Raw genomic sequence first — 26,516 nt, forward strand, 5'->3', positions numbered from 1 at the left:
AACAGCCTTATCTCAGCTGAATGCGCACACAAACAGACACAAATAGAAAAACACATCCAAACTGTGAAATCATTGCAAAAACAAACACTGAGGGTACAGAAGTATATCTTATAAGTTGTTAACTTCATTTGTGAGGTTTATATTATGGGACAGTAGAAAAATGAAAAAAATCCGGAAACAGCCTTATCTCAGCTGAATGCGCACAAAAATAGAAAAACACATTACAACAGTAAAATCATTGCAAAATCAAACAATGAAGGCACAGAAGTATATCTTATAAGATGCGAACTTCATTTGTGAGGTTTATGTTATGGTAGAGTAGAAAAATGAAAAAAATCCGGAAACAGCCTTATCTCAGCGTATTGCGCACACGAACAGACACCAATAGAAAAACACATGCAAACAGTGAAATCATTGCAAAAACAAACACTGAGGGTACATAAGTATATATTAAAAGTTGTTTACTTCATTTGTGAGGTTTATATTATGGGACAGTAGACAAAAGAAAAAAAATCAGAAAACAGCCTTATCTCAGCTGAATGCGCACAAAAATAGAAAAACACATTACAACAGTAAAATCATTGCAAAATCAAACAATGAAGGCACAGAAGTATATCTTATAAGATGCGAACTTCATTTGTGAGGTTTATGTTATGGTAGAGTAGAAAAATGAAAAAAATCCGGAAACAGCCTTATCTCAGCGTATTGCGCACACGAACAGACACCAATAGAAAAACACATGCAAACAGTGAAATCATTGCAAAAACAAATACTGAGGGTACAGAAGTATATCTTATAAGTTGTTTACTTCATTTGTGAGGTTTATATTATGGGACAGTAGACAAAAGAAAAAAAATCAGAAAACAGCCTTATCTCAGCTGAATGTGCACAAAACAGACATACATAGAAAAACACATGCAAACAGTGAAATCATTGCAAAAACAAACACTAACGGTACAGAAGTATATCTTATATGATGTTAACTTCATTTGTGAGGTTTATGTTATGGGACAGTAGACAAATGAAAAATCCGAAAACAGCCTTATCTCAGCTGAATGCGCACACAAACAGACACAAATAGAAAAACACATCCAAACTGTGAAATCATTGCAAAAACAAACACTGAGGGTACAGAAGTATATCTTATAAGATGTTAACTTCATTTGTGAGGTTTATATTATGGGACAGTAGAAAAATGAAAAAAATCCGGAAACAGCCTTATCTCAGCTGAATGCGCACAAAAATAGAAAAACACATGCAAACAGTGAAATCATTGCAAAAACAAACACTGAGGGTACATAAGTATATATTATAAGTTGTTTACTTCATTTGTGAGGTTTATATTATGGGACAGTAGACAAAAGAAAAAAAATCAGAAAACAGCCTTATCTCAGCTGAATGCGCACAAAACAGACACCAATAGAAAAACACATCTCAACAGTGAAATCATTGCAAAATCAAACACTGAAGGTACAGAAGTATAACTTATAAGATGTTAACTTCATTCATGAGGTTTATATCATGGGACAGTAGTAAAAATAAAATAAATCCGAAAACAGCCTTATCTCAGCTGAATGCGCACACAAACAGACACAAATAGAAAAACACATCCAAACTGTGAAATCATTGCAAAAACAAATACTGAGGGTACAGAAGTATATCTTATAAGTTGTTAACTTCATTTGTGAGGTTTATGTTATGGGACAGTAGACAAATGAAAAATCCGAAAACAGCCTTATCTCAGCTGAATGCGCACACAAACGGACACCAATAGAAAAACACATCCAAACTGTGAAATCATAGAAAAAACAAACAATGAAGGCACAGAAGTATATCTTATAAGATGCGAACTTCATTTGTGAGGTTTATGTTATGGTAGAGTAGAAAAATGAAAAAAATCCGGAAACAGCCTTATCTCAGCTGAATGCGCACACAAACAGACACCAAAATAAAAACACATCTCAACAGTGAAACCATTGCAAAATCAAACACTGAAGGTACAGAAGTATATCTTATAAGATGTTAACTTCATTCATGAGGTTTATATCATGGGACAGTAGAAAAAATAAAATAAATCCGAAAACAGCCTTATCTCAGCTGAATGCGGACAAAAATAGAAAAACACATTACAACAGTGAAATCATTGCAAAAATCAAACACTGACGGTACTTAAGTATATCTTATAAGATGCTAACTTCATTTGTGAGGTTTATGTTATGGTAGAGTAGAAAAATGAAAAAAATCCGGAAACAGCCTTATCTCAGCGTATTGCGCACACGAACAGACACCAATAGAAAAACACATGCAAACAGTGAAATCATTGCAAAAACAAATACTGAGGGTACAGAAGTATATCTTATAAGTTGTTTACTTCATTTGTGAGGTTTATATTATGGGACAGTAGAAAAATGAAAAAAATCCGGAAACAGCCTTATCTCAGCTGAATGCGCACAAAAATAGAAAAACACATTACAACAGTAAAATCATTGCAAAATCAAACAATGAAGGCACAGAAGTATATCTTATAAGATGCGAACTTCATTTGTGAGGTTTATGTTATGGTAGAGTAGAAAAATGAAAAAAATCCGGAAACAGCCTTATCTCAGCGTATTGCGCACACGAACAGACACCAATAGAAAAACACATGCAAACAGTGAAATCATTGCAAAAACAAACACTGAGGGTACATAAATATATATTATAAGTTGTTTACTTCATTTGTGAGGTTTATATTATGGGACAGTAGACAAAAGAAAAAAAATCAGAAAACAGCCTTATCTCAGCTGGATGTGCACAAAACAGACATACATAGAAAAACACATGCAATCAGTGAAATCATTGCAAAAACAAACACTGACGGTACAGAAGTATATCTTATATGATGTTAACTTCATTTGTGAGGTTTATGTTATGGGACAGTAGACAAATGAAAAATCCGAAAACAGCCTTATCTCAGCTGAATGCGCACACAAACAGACACAAATAGAAAAACACATCCAAACTGTGAAATCATTGCAAAAACAAACACTGAGGGTACAGAAGTATATCTTATAAGATGTTAACTTCATTTGTGAGGTTTATATTATGGGACAGTAGAAAAATGAAAAAAAGTCCGGAAACAGCCTTATCTCAGCTGAATGCGCACAAAAATAGAAAAACACATGCAAACAGTGAAATCATTGCAAAAATCAAACACTGACGGTACAGAAGTATATCTTATATGATGTTAACTTCATTTGTGAGGTTTATGTTATGGGACAGTAGACAAATGAAAAATCCGAAAACAGCCTTATCTCAGCTGAATGCGCACACAAACAGACACAAATAGAAAAACACATCCAAACTGTGAAATCATTGCAAAAACAAACACTGAGGGTACAGAAGTATATCTTATAAGATTTTAACTTCATTTGTGAGGTTTATATTATGGGACAGTAGAAAAATGAAAAAAAGACGGAAACATCCTTATCTCAGCTGAATGCGCACAAAAATAGAAAAACACATTACAACAGTAAAATCATTGCAAAATCAAACAATGAAGGCACAGAAGTATATCTTATAAGATGCGAACTTCATTTGTGAGGTTTATGTTATGGTAGAGTAGAAAAATTTAAAAAATCCGGAAACAGCCTTATCTCAGCTGAATGAGCACAAAACAGACATAAATAGAAAAACACATGCAAACAGTGAAATCATTGCAAAATCAAACACTGAAGGTACAGAAGTATATCTTATATGATGTTAACTTCATTTGTGAGGTTTATGTTATTGGACAGTAGACAAATGAAAAATCCGAAAACAGCCTTATCTCAGCTGAATGCGCACACAAACAGACACCAATAGAAAAACACATCCAAACAGTGAAATCATTGCAAAAATCAAACAAGACGGTACATAAGTATATCTTATAATATGTACACTTCATTTGTGAGGTTTATGTTATAGTAGAGTAGAAAAATTAAAAAAATCCGAAAACAGCCTTATCTCAGCTGAATGCGCACACAAACAGACACCAAAATAAAAACACATCTCAACAGTGAAATCATTGCAAAATCAAACACTGAAGGTACAGAAGTATAACTTATAAGATGTTAACTTCATTCATGAGGTTTATATCATGGGACAGTAGAAAAAATAAAATAAATCCGAAAACAGCCTTATCTCAGCTGAATGCGCACAAAAATAGAAAAACACATGCAAACAGTGAAATCATTACAAAAATCAAACACTGACGGTACATAAGTATATCTTATAAGATGTACACTTCATTAGTGAGGTTTATGTTATGGTAGAGTAGAAAAATTAAAAAAAATCCGGAAACAGCCTTATCTCAGCGTATTGCGCACATGAACAGACACCAATAGAAAAACACATGCAAACAGTGAAATCATTGCAAAAACAAACACTGAGGGTACAGAAGTATATCTTATAAGTTGTTAACTTCATTTGTGAGGTTTATGTTATGGGACAGTACACAAATGAAAAATCCGAAAACAGCCTTATCTCAGCTGAATGCGTACACAAACAGACACAAATAGAAAAACACATCCAAACTGTGAAATCATTGCAAAAACAAACACTGAGGGTTCAGAAGTATATCTTATAAGATGTTAACTTCATTTGTGAGGTTTATATTATGGGACAGTAGAAAAATGAAAGAAATCCGGAAACAGCCTTATCTCAGCTGAATGCGCACAAAAATAGAAAAACACATTACAACAGTAAAATCATTGCAAAATCAAACAGTGAAGGTACAGAAGTATATCTTATATGATGTTAACTTCATTCATGAGGTTTATATTATGGGACAGTAGAAAAAATAAAGAAATCCGAAAACTTATCTCGGCTGAATGCGCACACAAACATACACAAATAGAAAAACAGATGCAAACTGTGAAATCATTGCAAAATCAGACAGTGAAGGTACAGAAGTATATATTATATGATGTTAACTTCATTTGTTAGGTTTATATTATGGGAGAGTAGAAAAATTAAAAAAAATCAGGAAACAGCCTTATCTCAGCTGTATGCGCACAAAACAGACACAAATAGAAAAACACATCCAAACAGTGAAATCATTGCAAAATCAAACAGTGAAGGTACAGAAGTATATCTTATGAGATGCTAACTTCATTTGTGAAGTATATGTTATGGGACAATAGTAAAAAGAAAAACATCCGAAAACAGTGAAATCATTGCAAAATCAAACACTTATAAGTATTATAAGTGTAGTATCTATTGGGAACAATGACATGATGATGCTCCAACATTCGCCTCCGATTTTCATTAAGTTTCGATTCCACCTTAAAAAAATGCACTTTTCGGCCAGTAGGGAGAAGTGCAAATTCAGGAATGGTTGCACTAGAATTCAGTCAGCATTCATAATTGAGATGGACTTCCTCCTATAGTCCAGAGTAGATATGGACATATAGGGGATCACTGGAAAAATAAGGAGCTGTAGTATGCAAAGCAGGTGACATATTTCCTGGGAAATCATATTAGGCCATTAGAGGGCAAATGGTTGCAAAATAATTGTCAAAATCTTGACTTTTGAGATTGATTTTCTCCAAAATTCTCAAACCAGGAAAATTCATCACAAATACCTGATCACGATATGACAATATCAAAATTCTAAGATCATATCTTGTCTCATGTCATGATATAGATATAATATTGTCCAGCCTTCCTCATCATAGTTCACATTCCATTTGTCAGAGATAAAATATGAATCCATAACCCATTTTGAGAGGCAGGTTCTCATAAGGTTGGGAAGTGTCGACTAACTGGGTTGTCACTGATAGGTAGACTTCCCTGTTTAAATGTTGGAGTTTAGTATTTTGGGCAACACCATGTTAGTTTTTGAAACCAGAAACAGCCATAGTTATAAGAGAAGGGATGGATACTGATAGCTTGTCCACTACAAATCCACCTATAACTGCAACTTTGCAACCATGAAATGCAAAATTAAATTTACATTGTGGACATGCAGCTCTACTGAAGAGGAACTAAGACCATAAACCCTTTAGAACAATGTATGTAGCCCCCCCCCATAACTGAATGTTTTAGGAGAGCAAGCAGAACATTTAGGGGCGCACACCTTAAACATTTCCTCTCATTTTCACTGTATTACTGATCAATACTTTGATAATAATTGAAGAAATTGCAATGTGCTATTTAGAATTCCCAGTGAATTTTATTGTGCACTTGTTTGTTGAAGAATAAGATCACATAAGAGACATTAAGTGTACATAAAATACCATCACTGTCACTACAGTACAGTTATTAACTAGAAGTGGCCCGGTACTGTCCAGTACACAGAACCGGCACTTTTATTTGTGTACTGGCACGTTTCACAAGATGCCGGTAATCTCTTATCAGTCCAATTCATGATTATGGTCCAGAGCAATAATGTCTCAGGGTACACTATGTGACGTTCACCTGTTCTCGCAAAAGTCAAGTGTTTATTCCTTGAGTTTGGAGTTTTTATTTTCTATCTAATCTCTATCTGGAAGATGGCCGCTGTGTTGACCATCATCATGCTTCAAAAGCATGAGTTAGCTCATCCACAAACTTATACTTTCTAATATAATAAAAATAAACATGGAACTGGCAAGTTGAGGCTTGAAAATATCAGAGGACCATGCACAGAAGGGATTAAGCTGGGATATTGCCCGGTATCCTGGACTCTTGCTCAAAATAATAAATTGATAAAGTTAGGTTGCCATGGAGATTTATTCTCTGAAGCTCTGCCAGACCAGGGTAAGAGCCAGAAGAGATTAATCCTGCTGATGATTCCATTTGGTCAGCTGTCACTCTGATTGGTAAATAATTGCATTAACCCCCATGAAAATATTATGCTGTATGTCATTCAAACAAGTAGCTACATCTTATATTATTTTGACTGTAATCAATTTTACAATGATTCATGCCTACTGTGGTCATTATTAGACCACCGTCATTTAGGTCAGTAAGAGGTTTGATAATAAAGGCTCCAGAAAAAAACAACAAAAAAAAACACTCAATGCTGCCATTGTGAAAGGTCAACTGTTAAGAAAACCGGTACAATTGAAATAAGTTTACTTCATTTTGAGTTGTTTTGGTGCAATCTTTCATGAACAATAGTGGTGTCACTCTTTCCATGTGCATTTTATTAATTTGGCACAGGACGTGGTTATCTCGCTAAATGATGTTTAGTTCATTAGACATTCAAGAAACTGGGATGATGACATCATATTTAAGAACGAGAAAGAGAAAAACACTGATTTCATATACTGACTCACATCTTGTTTTACAATAGCTACACCTTGTGTAGGAGTGACACAGGCAGTGGCAGTCACTTACGTTTCCTGACGTCTTAATTTGTGCTCATCTGAAGTGAAACAAAACCCTGAATTTTCTTTTACACTAAAACAAGGCCAGACCAAAAGTTTCACTCCCAGGGCTGGAGTATGCCAGATGTAATATTATGAGATATTAATGTGGATGTTATGCAAGAATTTGATGCACAAGCCTGTTTTCTTTGGGTATTACCTTAATGACTCTGTCCTGGCAGTGCTGGATGATCTTACACAGCTCCTCTGTACCCTGAGACTCGAGACTCTGATGAAGGATCTGCTCAAACATCTACACAGCATTGTCCATTTGCTGGTGGCACACAGACACATGCACACAAAAGTGTCTTATTATGCCAAAAAGTTGAAAAAATGAACAAGCTAAAGTAAAACATAATCTGTAGTTTTGTGACATACATGCATGTAACACCAGACAAACTGACTCATATAGGAATATCCCGTGAAATAATGATAATATATGATAATGTACTACACCCAGTCCCACAGTCTGTATTGTGGCATGTCTGTAGACAACTATATCTATTTAACTGTCCACTGAGTTATCGAACCGCCAAAAGATGTTTGCCTTTAGTACTACTGTGTCCTTGATCAATGCCACAGTCAGAACCTCATCATCCAACTATTTGACAAACTCTAGTCAAACAGGAGCTACAGTGTAGGAAAATGATCAAGAAATAAAATGAGTGTCAATAAAATGATTAGCTCTCATAGAAACTTCCCATTGTGTTAACCAGTTAACCACCACCAACCAGTCTATATTAGACTGGTTAGTCAGTAGTTGAGGTTTCACCTCTCTCATGGGGATCTGGGCCCTTTGGACAAACACTGAGGGGCTGCTCACGTCAAACTGTTGATGCAGACCCTCAAGGCTCAGGTTCACCACCTTCTCATAGCAGCTGTGCATCTTAACTGGATGGAAAGCCAGCATAGAGATCTTCTCCATGTGCTGAGGAGGAGGACAAGAAGGGAGAGGAAGAGATGGATGAGGCATGGACAGATTTGGGAAAAATGTATAATTGTGTCTCACAGTAAATATACTACTGCAAAAGTATCACTAATGTTACACTAGACAAATGCTGTTTAAATCACAAACATATTTGGAATAGGAGTATAGGAATTGCGGATAGATAACATTTGTTTTGTAAAGATCCAGATTCTTGTGCTTCAACTGAGAAAATCAGAGTGCATTTTCTATACATACACATACATCTCACGTTATGGGTTTTATTTAAAGCGACACAATTTTCAACCTTCACGTAATGTCTCTAAGCAGGGATGGGAAGTATTTCTGATAAATTTATTAAAAAAAATACATATTTAAAATACAAAATATCATGCTCTTTTCTGGAGATGATGAAATTTCCTTCATATTTTGTACCAATATATTTCCATTATGTCTATTTTATTTAAAATACTGTAACATACATCCTTTAAAAAAAAGTGATGACATAAGAAGACAAATTGCAGGATGCTGCTTCAGATTGGACGTCATGGTGCTTGTGCCTACTTTAATTTGCCGGGACTCAAATTCACGCGATTACCGTCAGAGCTGAGTTTCAAGACTTTAGAACTCACTCTGTCGTTTACATCGATGACAGTGTTAAAGTCGCCACATAAAATAATTTTGTATCCGACCAATAGCGGTTCTTTAAGTCTTTTAAAAAGTTGAAAAATGTTTGTTCTCTCATGAGAGGTGTACACGTTTATCATTCGTATTTTCTAGTCAGTAAAAACAATCCAACATGAGCAATCTACAAGGAATTAAATTAGGAATTAATTCGTTTTATGAATAATAGTGACATCACCAGTTTTAAAAAATATCCCACCATCAGCTTTACTTTCGTCAATAGAAATACACTTAGACCTTTGTTCCACATGCTGGATACCTTTACTCTTTACTTGTGTTCCGTCTCAGTTCTTGACAACATAATATGTCACAGTCAGTTTTCAACAAAAACGTAATTTGTTGGGCTCTAAAAGAATTTGATTGGATGCCACGGGCATTCCAAGATGAAACTTTGGGGAAGGTCATAAATGTTTGGGGGGAAGCTATGGTGTGGGTTTGTCGTCATTTTATAACTTATACTACAAGCTTTTATTTTATTTTTCTCTACCTCTACAAAAGGTGTTTCATGATCATCATCAGGCTCTGGAGCGGGGAATTCAGAAGAAGAGTGAAAGAGCCAAAGTTGTTGCTGTAAGGGGGGCTCTCTGCTACAGCCTGCGGGTGCAGCGGGGTGCTGCCGACTCGCTGACCCTGACCCTGACCCTTATACCTACTCCAAGCCCTACCAGTAGAGACCCCCCAAACCCCAATTTATGAGCTGGAATAAAATTATATCAAAGTTTATTTGGGGTGGCAAAAGACCCAGAATAAGACTGGAAACTCTCCAGCTGCCAAAAGAAGGAGGGATGGGACTTCCAAAATTAAAGGAATGCTACCATGCGGCCCAATTGAGATGAAACACAGTGAAATGAAATAGAAAAAGAGTTTGGAATTATATTCTGTACCCAGTACAGAATATAATTGGGGATAAAGAAACATACAAGAAGATTCAAAACCAAATAGACACAATCACGATGTTCACATACAAAATATGGTTCAGCATAATAAAAAAAATATAAGATACAGAAAGACACTAATTTATTGAATTGGCATATGATATTATAATAGCATATGATAGCAATTTTACACCGACTAGGTACGATATAGGATTGAAACAGTGGACAAACCAAGGGAATCACAGCATGGTGTGTTTTCGGTGAAAGATGGACAGCTGGAGAGTTTCCAAAATATGACAGAAAAAAAGGATCTAGATAATCAATCATGAATTCTGTGGATTCCTGCAATTTAGAGACTACTATATGAAAGAGATCAGTATGGACCCCTCCTGAGAAGTGAATAGTGTGATCCAGATCATCATAATCAACGCATACAAAGAAACCACAATTAGAATTATATTGGGACTATATAAAAAATTGCTACAAAATACATAAAAAAAGATGGGAATCAGGATTTAACATAAAACTTAGTGATGAAGATTGGCTAAGATTGGTATAATCTGCCAGACATTAGCCTCATGTATGAAACAAAGTGATTTTGAAGCAGAAACATATTTAGGTTACAAGGTCAGAGCTGCAGTGACTTTATGACAAGTATAAATGAGCATTTCATGGGTTGTACTGGCAACAGATATGACAAATGATGGGTGGCTGGGAGATTTTTTTTTTAATCAGTCTTGAATATGTCAAAGATTACCCACAATATTAACTTTGAAGCATTGTTAGTTTTGTGTAGCATCAGATAAAACATGTATTCCCTCCCCTCTTAATTTGAAAAGAGGACATTTGTAATATAGAAATGATTGAATATTTGGAAGTTTTGAGGAGGACTGATGGAGGAGGACAAAAGTATTAATCTTTTATGACAACAATTCTTGGGAGTGAACATCCCTGCCATATACTCAAGTGTATGGTGAAAACAATGTTCAGTGTTCTATTAATAAAATGTTTTCATTTGAATTCCAATTTGCCAAGAGACCTTCTTACAAGAAAGTGTGCCATATGCACTAACACAGTGGAAATTAATCATAATGAAGCCTGAGGTTTAAGGATAAGGGTTGTCATCAACTAAATACTGTAGGCAGCAGCGAAGCTCTCTGAACAGATCAGTAATGTGACCCACAGTCCTCACAACCGAAGACGCAGCCGAAACACAGCAAGCGGTTCCGCGGAGACGGGAGCTTTGCAGCTGCGGGTCCGGGTGAGAGGACATCGGTTCTCACGGTGGAACTGTTCAGACAGAAAGTCTGGCTCCCGTGTAACGTCGCACACAACACCATCTCAGAGATATCTCAGAGATAGGATACTGACTGTATTTAAACACTAAACTTTCGCAAAAAACAGCAAAGCGAAAAAGAAAAAAAAGAGCACGCAACATTTACATGTGCATAATTTATTATTAACTATATTTCGATTAATTCGTGTGTGTGTTTAAATACATGTGTATGTATGTATTTATGTATGTATGTGTTTTCAATGAGTGAAAAGACGTAGTTACCCTAATTAACGAACACATTTTAGCAACAACTCTTTAGCCACCTGCCCTGCTGTTTAGCTCATTATAATAATGTAAAATTTCACTTACCTCTACATTTTTGAGCATCTTCCTGTGACATGTCAATAGCCTCCCTCTACCACCAACTTCCCCAGTAATTCCTTGGTCAGCGACTGATGCTGCAACTCCATTACATGTTCATCCACCTGCTGAGCAGACACTAACCTGTTAACGTTTTGGATATTAATCCGCTGCTGCTGTGGTGGGGAACTACGTTGCTTGGCTGGAGTGTGATGATGGTCGATAATTCTCTTAAAGCTACAGTAGTCGTTGAAATAAACGCCCCTTTTTTTCACCATACGTGTGTGTGCGTGTTTGTGTGTGCGTGCGTGTGTGTGAGTGCGTGTGTGTGAGTGCGTGTGTGTGAGTGCGTGTGTGTGTGTGTGTGTGTGTGCAACTCCAGACACTTCTTGTTCTCACATCAAGTTCAAATCGACATGATACACACACACCTACATCTACAAAGAGGCTCATACACACATTCACTCCTTTGAGTAAAAAAAAACAACAGGCATCTTGAGGGACTTCAAAGACTTGCCCTCTAAGTGAACCCAAACAAAAGTCTGGTTTTGTTTACACAGGTGCAATTACACGTAAACACAATGTTTCACTTTGTTTGGGGCTCAATTCATCCTGACTGTCAAAGAAACAGCATCAGAAGCTGAAGACCTCCACCTCATCAACATCAGTCACAATGTACTGAAAAAGAAAAAGGTTAAATAATTTATCAAAACTAACCCTAGCCCTATCATATTATAGTGATTACATGTAAAATAATTACATCAAATCAAACATAAGGTAGATGTTTGTTTGACCTGTGTGATCTACCGTTTTTGATGAAGTTTAAAATCCATAATTTGTATTAGTAGTGTATGATTTCACTTTCACTGAACTCTGAACTTATACTTCATATACTAGTAGTATGGAGTACTTTTACTGTATACGTTTTGGAGGAATATAGGGTCAAAGTTCAATTTTTTGCAACAAACAATAGGGTAATCATTTTTGATGAAGTAAAACTTTTTTATCAGTAGTTTATGATTTTACTTTCACTGGATTCAGTACCTCTTGTACTTCATATGCTAGTAATGTGAAGTACTTTTAATGTATACTTTTGGAGTAACCTGGCCTCCCTTCAACCCTTTTTTGTCCATTTTACTTAAACTGCCATAACCAAGCAGTCTTATTTCTGGTTTTCAAAAAAAAGTCCTATCGGATGCGATTACAACATACTGAAAAATAAATGTTCAAATTATATGTCAGTTTAATTTATTATATAACAATTATATCACATTATAGTGATTACATGTAAAATAATTGTTGAATATTTTCTAGTTTCTGTCATTTTTCAGCTTCTTAAATGTGAATATTTTTGACTTTCGGTTGCAATTATAGGTAAACACAATACACTTTGTTTGGGGATCAATTCATCCTGACGGTCAAGACACAGCCTGAGACGCTGAAACCCTCGACCTCATCAACCATCAGTCACAATGTACTGATTATATATTAATTATAAATCAAAACTAACCCCAAGCCTATCACATTATAGTGATAACATGAAAAATAATGACATCAAATCAAGCATAAGGTAGATGTATGTCCCAACAGGAACATGTTAACATACTATACTATGACAATTTTGAAATATTTTGGCCGACATACTAAACTGACATTTTTGAGATATTTTGGACGACATACTATACTATGACATTTTTATCTCATATTGGACGGCATGCTATACTGTGTCATTTTTGTCTCATTTTGTACGACATGCTATACTATGACAATTTTGAGATTTATTTTTTATGACATACCATACTATGACATTTTTTGGTGATTTAGGACGACTAACTATACTATGAGATTTTTTAGTTATTTTGGACGACATACTATACTATGACATTTTTTTGTGATTTTGGACGACATACTATACTATGATGTTTTTGTCTCATATTGAAAAACATACTATACTATGAAATTTTTGTGTGATTTTGGACGACATACTACACTATGACATTATTGAGTTGCTTTGGACGACATACTATACTATGACCTTTTTGTGTCATTTTGGACGACATACTATACTATGACATTTTTGTGTCATTTTGGACGACATACTTTACTATGACGTTTTTGTCTGATTTTGGACAACATACTATACTATGACATTTTGTCTAATTTTGGACGACATAGTATACTATGACATTTTGTCCCATTTTGGACGACATACTATAGTATGGCGTTTTTGAATTATTTTGGAGGACATACTATACTGTGTCATTTTTGTCTAATTTTAGACGACATACTATACTATGACAATTTTGAGATTTATTTTTTACGACATACTATACTATGAGATTTATTAGTTATTTTGGACGACATACTATACTATAACATTTTTATCTCATTTTGGACAACATAGTATACTATGACATTTTGTCCCATTTTGGACGACATACTATAGTATGACGTTTTTGTCTCATTTTGGACAACATACTATACTATGACATTTTGTCTTATTTTGGACGACATACTATACTATGACATTTTGTCTCATTTTGGACGACATACTATACTATGACATTTTTATCTAATTTTGGACGACATACTATGCTATGACATTTTTGTGTCATTTTTGACGACATACTATACTATGACGTTTTTGTCTCACTTTGGACAACATACATTTTGACAACAACATACTATGACATTTTGTCTCATTTTGGACGACATTCTATACTATGACATTTTTGTCTAATTCTGGACGACATACTATACTATGACGTTTTTGTCTCATTTTGGACGACATACTATACTATCACATTTTTGAGTTATTTTGGACGACATACTATACTATGACGTTTTTGTCTCATTTTGGACATCATACTATACTATGACATTTGTGAGTTATTTTGGACGAAATACTATAGTGACATTTTTTAGTTGTTTGGACGACATACTATACTATGACATTTTTGTGTCATTTTGGACGACATACTTTACTATGACGTTTTTGTCTGATTTTGGACAACATACTATACTATGACATTTTGTCTCATTTTGGACGACATAGTATACTATGACATTTTGTCCCATTTTGGACGACATACTATAGTATGGCGTTTTTGAATTATTTTGGAGGACATACTATACTGTGTCATTTTTGTCTAATTTTAGACGACATACTATACTATGACAATTTTGAGATTTATTTTTTACGACATACTATACTATGAGATTTATTAGTTATTTTGGAAGACATACTATACTATAACATTTTTATCTCATTTTGGACAACATAGTATACTATGACATTTTGTCCCATTTTGGACGACATACTATAGTATGACGTTTTTGTCTCATTTTGGACAACATACTATACTATGACATTTTGTCTTATTTTGGACGACATACTATACTATGACATTTTGTCTCATTTTGGACGACATACTATACTATGACATTTTTATCTAATTTTGGACGACATACTATGCTATGACATTTTTGTGTCATTTTTGACGACATACTATACTATGACGTTTTTGTCTCACTTTGGACAACATACATTTTGACAACAACATACTATGACATTTTGTCTCATTTTGGACGACATTCTATACTATGACATTTTTGTCTAATTCTGGACGACATACTATACTATGACGTTTTTGTCTCATTTTGGACGACATACTATACTATCACATTTTTGAGTTATTTTGGACGACATACTATACTATGACGTTTTTGTCTCATTTTGGACATCATACTATACTATGACATTTGTGAGTTATTTTGGACGAAATACTATAGTGAAATTTTTTAGTTGTTTGGACGACATACTATACTATGACATTATTGAGTTGTTTTGGACGACATTCTATACTATGACATTCTTGTCTCATTTTGAAAGACACACTATGCAATGACATTCTTATCTCATTTTGGACGATATGCTATACTATAAAATTTTTATCTTATTTTGGGCGACATACTATACTATGACATTTTTGTCTCATTTTGAAAAACATACTATACTAAGACGTTTTTGTCTCATTTTGAAAAACATACTATACTATGACATTTTTGAGTTATTTTGGACGATATACTATAGTGACATTTTTTAGTTGTTTTGGACAATATACTATACTGACATTTTTTAGTTGTTTTGGACGTCATACTATACTATGACATTATTGAGTGATTTTGGACAACATACTTCATTTGTGAGGTTTATATTTTGGGACAGTAGAAAAATTAAAAAAATCAGGAAACAGCCTTAGCTCAGCTGAATACGCACACAAACAGACACCAATAGAAAAACCCATCCAAACTGTGAAATCATTGCAAAATCAAACACTGAGGGTACAGAAGTATTTTAGACGACATGCTATACTATGACATTTTTGTCTCTTTTTTGACCACATACTATACTATGACGTTTTTGTCTCATTTAGACTACATACTATACTATGACGTTTTTGTCTCATTTTGGAAGACATAGCATACTATGACATTTTTGAGTCATTTTGGACGACATACTATACTATGACATTTTTGTGTCATTTTGGACGACATACTATACTATGACATTTTTGTCTCATTTTGGACGACATACTATGCTATGACATTCTTATCTCATTTTGGACGATATGCTATACTATAAAATTTTTATCTTATTTTGGGCGACATACTATACTATGACATTTTTGACTCATTTTGAAAAACATACTATACTAAGACGTTTTTGTCTCATTTTGAAAAACATACTATACTATGACATTTTTGTGTGATTTTGGACGATATACTATACTATGTCGTTTTTGTCTCATTTTTGACAACATACGATACTATGACGTTTGTGTCTCATTTTGAAAAACATACTATACTATGACGTTTTTGTCTCATTTTGGACATCATACTATACTATGACATTTTTGAGTTATTTTGGACGATATACTATAGTGACATTTTTTAGTTGTTTTGGACAACATACTATACTATGACATTTTTGAGTTATTTTGGACAATATACTATACTGACATTTTTTAGTTGTTTTGGACGTCATACTATACTATGACATTATTGAGTGATTTTGGACAACATACTTCATTTGTGAGGTTTATATTTTGGGACAGTAGAAAAATTAAAAAAATCAGGAAACAGCCTTAGCTCAGCTGAATACGCACACAAAACAGACACCAATAGAAAAACCCATCCAAACTGTGAAATCATTGCAAAATCAAACACTGAGGGTACAGAAGTATATCATAAGATGTTAACTTCATTTGTGAAGTATATATTATGGGAGAGTAGAAAAAAGAAAAACATCCGAAAACAGCCTTATCTCAGCATAATGCGCACACAAACAGACACCAATAGAAAAACACATCCCAACTGTGAAATCGTTGCAAAATCAAACACTGAGGGAACAGAAGTATATCTTTTAAGATGTTAACTTCATTTGTGAGCTTTATATTATGGGACAGTAGAAAAATGAAAAAAATCAGTAAACAGCCTTACCTCAGCTGAATGCGCACACAAAAAGACAGTAATAGAAAAACACATCCGAACAGTGAAATCATTGCAAAATCAAACACTGAGGGTACATAAATATATCTTATATGATGTTAACTTAATTTGTGAGGTTAATATTGTGGGACAGTAGAAAAAAGAAAAAATCAGTAAACAGCCTTATCTCACCGTAATGTGCACACAAGAAGGACACCAATAGGAAAACATAACCAAACAGTGGAAAAATTACAAATTCAAATACTGAGGCTACATAAATATATCTTATAAGGTGTTAACTTCATTTGTGAGTTTTATATTATAGGACAGTAGAAAAAAGATTGAAATACCCTCGATCAGCCTTAGTCTCTACTACACATACTGAAAAATCAGACCCCTGGCTCAATGCCTTTATTAATTATTGAAGAAAATACAGTTTCCCGCCTTTTTTACGTTTGAATTTTACAGACTGTCCTTTTGGCCGCTACACAGTGACCTTTGGCCCTAGAGACCCCATATTCGGAACAGGGGATCCTCTGGACCCACTAAACAATAATCTGATAAAAAATATAAATAAAGTCCTCTAGAACAATATTTGGTGCAATTTCAGGCTGACCTTTGACCTTTCCAAAGGTTGCACAGGTCTGAAACTCGGCACCCTAGATCAGCCTAAGTCCCTGATACACATACGGAAAAATCTGACTCCTGGCTTAATGCCTTTAGGAATTATTACAAAAAACACACCCGAACGGCTGACCTTTGACCTTTCTGAAGGTTACACGGGTCTAAAACTCGGCACCCTAGATCAGCCTTAGTCCCTGATACACATACGGAAAAATCACACTCCTGGCTTAATGCCTTTAGGAATTATTACAAAAAACACACCCGAACGGCTGACCTTTGACCTTTCCGAAGGTTGCACAGGTCTGAAACTCAGCACCCTGGATCAGCCTCAGTCCCTGATACACATACTGAAAAATCAGACTCCTGGCTCAAAGCCTTTAGGAATTATTACAAAAAACACACCCGAACTGCTGACCTTTGACCTTTCTGAAGGTTGCACAGGTCTGAAACTCGGAACCCTGGATCAGCCTCAATCCCTGATACTCATACGGAGAAATCAGCATCCTGGCTCATTGCCTTTAGGAATTATTGAAGAAAAGACAGTTTCAGACCTTTTTTACTTTTTTGAATTTTACAGACTGTCTTTTTGTTCCGCTACGTGGAGACCTTTGACCTGGGGGCTCCATATTCGGAACAGAGGATCCTCCGGAGCCACTAAACAATAATCCGGGGGGGAAAAGCCCAAAGGACTGTTTGTCCTGTGTCCAAAAACTGAAAATCAGGTCGTGTCAGACTCTATACAGTCTTAGACCCTTTGGCCAGAGTGGAGGTTTTGGAGGGAACTACATTGCTACAGGTCGCAAGAGTGTGAATTTTTCATATGTCGTTTGGAGTCCTAAGACAAGCGGAACGACACCAGTCCCGTGCCGCGTCCCGGAAATAGCCTTATCTCAGTGTAATGCACACAGAAAGACACCAATAGGAAAACATAACCAAGCAGTGAAAAAATTACAAATTCAAACACTGAGGGTACATAAGTATATATTATAAGTTGTTAACTTCATTCGTGAGTTTTATATTATAGGACAGTAGAAAAAAGATAAAAATACGAAATATAGCCTTATCTCAGCATAATGTGCACACAAAAAGACACCAAAAGGAAAAAACACATCCACACAGTGAAATCCTTGCAGAATCAAATACTGAGGGTACAGAAGAATTTAGACGACATCCTATACTATGACATTTTTGAGTTATTTTGGACGATATACTATAGTGACATTTTTTAGTTGTTTTGGACAACATACTATACTATGACATTTTTGAGTTATTTTGGACAATATACTATACTGACATTTTTTAGTTGTTTTGGACGTCATACTATACTATGACATTATTGAGTGATTTTGGACAACATACTTCATTTGTGAGGTTTATATTTTGGGACAGTAGAAAAATTAAAAAAATCAGGAAACAGCCTTAGCTCAGCTGAATACGCACACAAACAGACACCAATAGAAAAACCCATCCAAACTGTGAAATCTTTGCAAAATCAAACACTGAGGGTACAGAAGTATGTCATAAGATGTTAACTTCATTTGTGAAGTATATATTATGGGAGAGTAGAAAAAAGAAAAACATCCGAAAACAGCCTTATCTCAGCATAATGCGCACACAAACAGACAACAATAGAAAAACACATCCCAACTGTGAACTCGTTGCAAAATCAAACACTGAGGGAACAGAAGTATATCTTTTAAGATGTTAACTTCATTTGTGAGCTTTATATTATGGGACAGTAGAAAAATGAAAAAAATCAGTAAACAGCCTTACCTCAGCTGAATGCGCACACAAAAAGACAGTAATAGAAAAACACATCCGAACAGTGAAATCATTGCAAAATCAAACACTGAGGGTACATAAATATATCTTATATGATGTTAACTTAATTTGTGAGGTTAATATTGTGGGACAGTAGAAAAAAGAAAAAATCTGGAAATAGCCTTATCTCACCGTAATGTGCACACAGAAAGACACCAATAGGAAAACATAACCAAACAGTGGAAAAATTACAAATTCAAATACTGAGGCTACATAAATATATCTTATAAGGTGTTAACTTCATTTGTGAGTTTTATATTATAGGACAGTAGAAAAAAGATTGAAATACCCTCGATCAGCCTTAGTCTCTACTACACATACTGAAAAATCAGACCCCTGGCTCAATGCCTTTATTAATTATTGAAGAAAATACAGTTTCCCGCCTTTTTTACGTTTGAATTTTACAGACTGTCCTTTTGGCCGCTACACGGTGACCTTTGGCCCTAGAGACCCCATATTCGGAACAGGGGATCCTCTGGACCCACTAAACAATAATCTGATAAAAAATATAAATAAAGTCCTCTAGAATAATATTTGGTGCAATTTCAGGCTGACCTTTGACCTTTCCGAAGGTTGCACAGGTCTGAAACTCGGCACCCTAGATCAGCCTAAGTCCCTGATACACATACGGAAAAATCACACTCCTGGCTTAATGCCTTTGGGAATTATTACAAAAAACACACCCGAACGGCTGACCTTTGACCTTTCCGAAGGTTACACGGGTCTAAAACTCGGCACCCTAGATCAGCCTTAGTCCCTGATACACATACGGAAAAATCACACTCCTGGCTTAATGCCTTTAGGAATTATTACAAAAAACACACCCGAACGGCTGACCTTTGACCTTTCCGAAGGTTGCACAGGTCTGAAACTCAGCACCCTGGATCAACCTCAGTCCCTGATACACATACTGAAAAATCAGACTCCTGGCTTAATGCCTTTAGGAATTATTACAAAAAACACACCCGAACGGCTGACCTTTGACCTTTCTGAAGGTTGCACAGGTCTGAAACTCGGCACCCTGGATCACTCTTACTCCCTGATACACATACGGAAAAATCAGACTCCTGGCTTAATGCCTTTACAAATAATTACAAAAAACACACCCGAACTGCTGACCTTTGACCTTTCTGAAGGTTGCACAGGTCTGAAACTCGGAACCCTGGATCAGCCTCAATCCCTGATACGCATACGGAGAAATCAGCATCCTGGCTCATTGCCTTTAGGAATTATTGAAGAAAAGACAGTCTCACACCTTTTTTACTTTTTTGAATTTTACAGACTGTCTTTTTGTTCCGCTACGTGGAGACCTTTGACCTGGGGGCTCCATATTCGGAACAGAGGATCCTCCGGAGCCACTAAACAATAATCCGGGGGGGAAAAGCCCAAAGGACTGTTTGTCCTGTGTCCAAAAACTGAAAATCAGGTCGTGTCAGACTCTATACAGTCTTAGACCCTTTGGCCAGAGTGGAGGTTTTGGAGGGAACTACATTGCTACAGGTCGCAAGAGTGTGAATTTTTCATATGTCGTTTGGGGTCCTAAGACAAGCGGAACGACACCAGTCCCGTGCCGCGTCCCGGAAATAGCCTTATCTCAGTGTAATGCGCACACAGAAAGACACCAATAGGAAAACATAACCAAACAGTGAAAAAATTACAAATTCAAACACTGAGGGTACATAAGTATATATTATAAGTTGTTAACTTCATTCGTGAGTTTTATATTATAGGACAGTAGAAAAAAGATAAAAATACAAAATATAGCCTTATCTCAGCATAATGCGCACACAAAAAGACACCAAAAGGAAAAAACACATCCACACAGTGAAATCATTGCAAAATCAAATACTGAGGGTACAGAAGTATTTTAGACGACATGCTATACTATGACATTTTTGTCTCTTTTTTGACAACATACTATACTATGACGTTTCTGTCTCATTTAGACGACATACTATTCTATGACATTTTTGAGTTATTTTGGACGACATACTATACTATGACGTTTTTATCTCATTTTGGACGACATACTATACTATGACCTTTTTATGTCATTTTGGACGACAAACTATACTATGACATTTTTGTGTCATTTTGGACGACATACTATACTATGACGTTTTTGTCTCATTTCGGACAACATACTATACTTTGACGTTTTTGTCTCATTTTGGACGACATACTATACTATGACATTTTTGAGTTATTTTGGACGACATACTATACAATGACATTTTTGTGTCATTTTGGACAACATACTATACTATGACATTTTTGTGTCATTTTGGAAGACATACTATACTATGACGTTTTTGTCTCATTTTGGACATCATACTATACTATGACATTTTTGAGTTATTTTGGACGAAATACTATAGTGACATTTTTTAGTTGTTTGGACGACATACTATACTATGACATTATCGAGTTGTTTTGGACGACATTCTATACTATGACATGTTTGTCTCATTTTGAACGACACACTATGCAATGACATTTTTGTCTCATTTTGGACGACATACTATGCTATGACATTCTTATCTCATTTTGGACGATATGCTATACTATAACATTTTTATCTTATTTTGGGCGACATACTATACTATGACATTTTTGTCTCATTTTGAAAAACATACTATACTAAGACGTTTTTGTCTCATTTTGAAAAACATACTATACTATGACATTTTTGTGTGATTTTGGACGATATACTATACTATGTCGTTTTTGTCTCATTTTGGACAACATACGATACTATGACGTTTGTGTCTCATTTTGAAAAACATACTATACTATGACATTTTTGAGTTATTTTGGACGATATACTATAGTGACATTTTTTAGTTGTTTTGGACAACATACTATACTATGACATTTTTGAGTTATTTTGGACAATATACTATACTGACATTTTTTAGTTGTTTTGGACGTCATACTATACTATGACATTATTGAGTGATTTTGGACAACATACTTCATTTGTGAGGTTTATATTTTGGGACAGTAGAAAAATTAAAAAAATCAGGAAACAGCCTTAGCTCAGCTGAATACGCACACAAACAGACACCAATAGAAAAACCCATCCAAACTGTGAAATCATTGCAAAATCAAACACTGAGGGTACAGAAGTATGTCATAAGATGTTAACTTCATTTGTGAAGTATATATTATGGGAGAGTAGAAAAAAGAAAAACATCCGAAAACAGCCTTATCTCAGCATAATGCGCACACAAACAGACAACAATAGAAAAACACATCCCAACTGTGAACTCGTTGCAAAATCAAACACTGAGGGAACAGAAGTATATCTTTTAAGATGTTAACTTCATTTGTGAGCTTTATATTATGGGACAGTAGAAAAATGAAAAAAATCAGTAAACAGCCTTACCTCAGCTGAATGCGCACACAAAAAGACAGTAATAGAAAAACACATCCGAACAGTGAAATCATTGCAAAATCAAACACTGAGGGTACATAAATATATCTTATATGATGTTAACTTAATTTGTGAGGTTAATATTGTGGGACAGTAGAAAAAAGAAAAAATCTGGAAATAGCCTTATCTCACCGTAATGTGCACACAGAAAGACACCAATAGGAAAACATAACCAAACAGTGGAAAAATTACAAATTCAAATACTGAGGCTACATAAATATATCTTATAAGGTGTTAACTTCATTTGTGAGTTTTATATTATAGGACAGTAGAAAAAAGATTGAAATACCCTCGATCAGCCTTAGTCTCTACTACACATACTGAAAAATCAGACCCCTGGCTCAATGCCTTTATTAATTATTGAAGAAAATACAGTTTCCCGCCTTTTTTACGTTTGAATTTTACAGACTGTCCTTTTGGCCGCTACACGGTGACCTTTGGCCCTAGAGACCCCATATTCGGAACAGGGGATCCTCTGGACCCACTAAACAATAATCTGATAAAAAATATAAATAAAGTCCTCTAGAATAATATTTGGTGCAATTTCAGGCTGACCTTTGACCTTTCCGAAGGTTGCACAGGTCTGAAACTCGGCACCCTAGATCAGCCTAAGTCCCTGATACACATACGGAAAAATCACACTCCTGGCTTAATGCCTTTGGGAATTATTACAAAAAACACACCCGAACGGCTGACCTTTGACCTTTCCGAAGGTTACACGGGTCTAAAACTCGGCACCCTAGATCAGCCTTAGTCCCTGATACACATACGGAAAAATCACACTCCTGGCTTAATGCCTTTAGGAATTATTACAAAAAACACACCCGAACGGCTGACCTTTGACCTTTCCGAAGGTTGCACAGGTCTGAAACTCAGCACCCTGGATCAACCTCAGTCCCTGATACACATACTGAAAAATCAGACTCCTGGCTTAATGCCTTTAGGAATTATTACAAAAAACACACCCGAACGGCTGACCTTTGACCTTTCTGAAGGTTGCACAGGTCTGAAACTCGGCACCCTGGATCACTCTTACTCCCTGATACACATACGGAAAAATCAGACTCCTGGCTTAATGCCTTTACAAATAATTACAAAAAACACACCCGAACTGCTGACCTTTGACCTTTCTGAAGGTTGCACAGGTCTGAAACTCGGAACCCTGGATCAGCCTCAATCCCTGATACGCATACGGAGAAATCAGCATCCTGGCTCATTGCCTTTAGGAATTATTGAAGAAAAGACAGTCTCACACCTTTTTTACTTTTTTGAATTTTACAGACTGTCTTTTTGTTCCGCTACGTGGAGACCTTTGACCTGGGGGCTCCATATTCGGAACAGAGGATCCTCCGGAGCCACTAAACAATAATCCGGGGGGGAAAAGCCCAAAGGACTGTTTGTCCTGTGTCCAAAAACTGAAAATCAGGTCGTGTCAGACTCTATACAGTCTTAGACCCTTTGGCCAGAGTGGAGGTTTTGGAGGGAACTACATTGCTACAGGTCGCAAGAGTGTGAATTTTTCATATGTCGTTTGGGGTCCTAAGACAAGCGGAACGACACCAGTCCCGTGCCGCGTCCCGGAAATAGCCTTATCTCAGTGTAATGCGCACACAGAAAGACACCAATAGGAAAACATAACCAAACAGTGAAAAAATTACAAATTCAAACACTGAGGGTACATAAGTATATATTATAAGTTGTTAACTTCATTCGTGAGTTTTATATTATAGGACAGTAGAAAAAAGATAAAAATACAAAATATAGCCTTATCTCAGCATAATGCGCACACAAAAAGACACCAAAAGGAAAAAACACATCCACACAGTGAAATCATTGCAAAATCAAATACTGAGGGTACAGAAGTATTTTAGACGACATGCTATACTATGACATTTTTGTCTCTTTTTTGACAACATACTATACTATGACGTTTCTGTCTCATTTAGACGACATACTATTCTATGACATTTTTGAGTTATTTTGGACGACATACTATACTATGACGTTTTTATCTCATTTTGGACGACATACTATACTATGACCTTTTTATGTCATTTTGGACGACAAACTATACTATGACATTTTTGTGTCATTTTGGACGACATACTATACTATGACGTTTTTGTCTCATTTCGGACAACATACTATACTTTGACGTTTTTGTCTCATTTTGGACGACATACTATACTATGACATTTTTGAGTTATTTTGGACGACATACTATACAATGACATTTTTGTGTCATTTTGGACAACATACTATACTATGACATTTTTGTGTCATTTTGGAAGACATACTATACTATGACGTTTTTGTCTCATTTTGGACATCATACTATACTATGACATTTTTGAGTTATTTTGGACGAAATACTATAGTGACATTTTTTAGTTGTTTGGACGACATACTATACTATGACATTATCGAGTTGTTTTGGACGACATTCTATACTATGACATGTTTGTCTCATTTTGAACGACACACTATGCAATGACATTTTTGTCTCATTTTGGACGACATACTATGCTATGACATTCTTATCTCATTTTGGACGATATGCTATACTATAACATTTTTATCTTATTTTGGGCGACATACTATACTATGACATTTTTGTCTCATTTTGAAAAACATACTATACTAAGACGTTTTTGTCTCATTTTGAAAAACATACTATACTATGACATTTTTGTGTGATTTTGGACGATATACTATACTATGTCGTTTTTGTCTCATTTTGGACAACATACGATACTATGACGTTTGTGTCTCATTTTGAAAAACATACTATACTATGACATTTTTGAGTTATTTTGGACGATATACTATAGTGACATTTTTTAGTTGTTTTGGACAACATACTATACTATGACATTTTTTAGTTGTTTTGGACAACATACTATACTATGACATTTTTGAGTTATTTTGGACAATATACTATACTGACATTTTTTAGTTGTTTTGGACGTCATACTATACTATGACATTATTGAGTGATTTTGGACAACATACTTCATTTGTGAGGTTTATATTTTGGGACAGTAGAAAAATTAAAAAAATCAGGAAACAGCCTTAGCTCAGCTGAATACGCACACAAACAGACACCAATAGAAAAACCCATCCAAACTGTGAAATCATTGCAAAATCAAACACTGAGGGTACAGAAGTATGTCATAAGATGTTAACTTCATTTGTGAAGTATATATTATGGGAGAGTAGAAAAAAGAAAAACATCCGAAAACAGCCTTATCTCAGCATAATGCGCACACAAACAGACAACAATAGAAAAACACATCCCAACTGTGAACTCGTTGCAAAATCAAACACTGAGGGAACAGAAGTATATCTTTTAAGATGTTAACTTCATTTGTGAGCTTTATATTATGGGACAGTAGAAAAATGAAAAAAATCAGTAAACAGCCTTACCTCAGCTGAATGCGCACACAAAAAGACAGTAATAGAAAAACACATCCAAACAGTGAAATCATTGCAAAATCAAACACTGAGGGTACATAAATATATCTTATATGATGTTAACTTAATTTGTGAGGTTAATATTGTGGGACAGTAGAAAAAAGAAAAAATCTGGAAATAGCCTTATCTCACCGTAATGTGCACACAGAAAGACACCAATAGGAAAACATAACCAAACAGT

General features: G+C 35.3%; 1 long non-coding RNA gene across 1 annotated transcript; it reads right to left on the reverse strand.

The window, feature by feature from the left end:
- Positions 1–6,624: 6,624 nt before the first annotated feature.
- LOC131445140 (uncharacterized) lies at positions 6,625–11,775 on the reverse strand. The gene is made up of 3 exons (XR_009233811.1): positions 11,500–11,775; positions 8,194–8,298; positions 6,625–7,644 (listed from the first exon to the last, which is right to left on the reverse strand). It is a non-coding gene; the product is annotated as an uncharacterized LOC131445140 (long non-coding RNA).
- Positions 11,776–26,516: the final 14,741 nt, after the last annotated feature.

Source organism: Solea solea, chromosome 18 (assembly GCF_958295425.1).
Source record: "Solea solea chromosome 18, fSolSol10.1, whole genome shotgun sequence".
In the NCBI taxonomy this organism is placed as follows: domain Eukaryota; kingdom Metazoa; phylum Chordata; class Actinopteri; order Pleuronectiformes; family Soleidae; genus Solea; species Solea solea.